The 1,500-nt window shown below is 44.1% G+C and overlaps 1 pseudogene; it reads right to left on the bottom strand.

Annotated features, from left to right (window-relative positions):
- On the bottom strand, positions 1-44 carry LOC121918692 (annotated as a pseudogene; the record flags this gene model as incomplete).
- Between the last annotated feature and the right edge of the window lie 1,456 nt (positions 45-1,500).

The raw sequence follows: 1,500 nt of genomic DNA, 5'->3' as shown, positions 1-1,500 counted from the left end.
AACAGATACTACACTTGATCTTAGCCAAAAGGCCGAGAAGCGATACTGAAGCCTCCCTCCAGCCTCCCAGCCCTCTCCTTCCAACGTCCTTCCAGCCTCCAGTGAGCCCTGACCCTGACCTGAGGCCTCCACTCAGATGGACCCACTACCCACCCTCCAGCCCTGGCAGTGCCCTCTGGCCATGTCCCCCTCCACAGTCCCCAAGGGATGCCCTTCCGGAGTGGGAGCCTCGCCTCCCAGGGGACCCTTTGGCCCGCAGTGCCACTTCGGAATTCTCCTCCCTCCCCATTGGTTCCAAATTTGCATAGCCCCACCCCAGGCCCCTCCCATCATGCCCTACGTTCTGGTTAACCCTTGCTAACCCTTTCCACAAAGTGTCCGCCACCTTCAGCCTGAGAAACTCAGGCCGGGAGGAGGGAGGGAGAGGAGGAACATTATTGCTAGGCCACTAATCTTTAAAAAAAACCCTTTTTTTACTGCAGCAGGTCACTGGGAGTTGTAGTCCAAAAAGTCACTTTTCAGTGCTTGGTAAATAAAATTACATAAAAGATCAACATAAAAAATTAAGGAGGAAGGTATTTAGAAACATGTTTGAGACTGATTTATTTTAGCATATGGCTTCAAAATCAACAAAACTGAAATACTTGACCAAGCCATACCTGTATTCCATTAACCCATTTTCCAGTATATTCCTGTTTAGTCGTCAGCCACCTCATCCGCCCTTCTCCATGACGTATATCCCTCTCCCACTGGCCTTCATAGATATTTCCAGATTTATAACTCTTAGGAAATCAAATGAACAAGGAAATTAATTATATAGCAATTAGGCAGATATTGCCAATGGCAGGAGACACAGTTTCAAAATAGACACAAATATGTTCTATATTAAATTATGGACTTCAGTCCCACAGACTGGCTGTTATGAATGGCTTTAAAAGGAGAGTGGGAAAATTCAAAGATAGAATCACAGAGTTAGAAGAGACCACAAGGGCCATCCAGTCCAACCCCATCAAGTCACGCAGGAACTCTCAATCAAATCATCCCCGACAGATGGCCATCCAGCCTCTGTTTAAAGACCTCCAGGGAAGGAGCCTCCACTGCACTCCAAAGAAGTCATTCCCATTTACCTTTAAACTGGTTTGGATCTTTTTAAAGTACTTTTTATTAAGCTGTGTTTTCTAAGACCAAAAGTGTGCAACTCTTGCATTTTCCCAAAACAAAAAGCATTTTCTGACTAACGCAAAGTTCCAGCTTAACTCCTATTAGTCCTTTCTGTTTGCACTTTCTTCCCTTTAATTCCTGTCCTTGTGAATCCATTCCTATCAGTCCTTATCCTCTTTACGCTTTGCTTATTATTGCCTTCTTTTTATTCCTTTTTGTCGCTGAAGATTTTCCTTCTTTGTATCTGCTTTGATTTCTTCCAGTATCTTCTCTTTGCCGCATATAATTGTTTCCCCTTTAATTATATCTATATGAACCGTATTTCCTATTCTCCTCCTG

The sequence above is a fragment of the Sceloporus undulatus genome, unplaced genomic scaffold (assembly GCF_019175285.1).
Source record: "Sceloporus undulatus isolate JIND9_A2432 ecotype Alabama unplaced genomic scaffold, SceUnd_v1.1 scaffold_24948, whole genome shotgun sequence".
Lineage (NCBI taxonomy): Eukaryota > Metazoa > Chordata > Lepidosauria > Squamata > Phrynosomatidae > Sceloporus > Sceloporus undulatus.
Note: the sequence above shows the minus strand (reverse complement) of the source record. Positions and strands in the feature narration are given on the sequence as shown.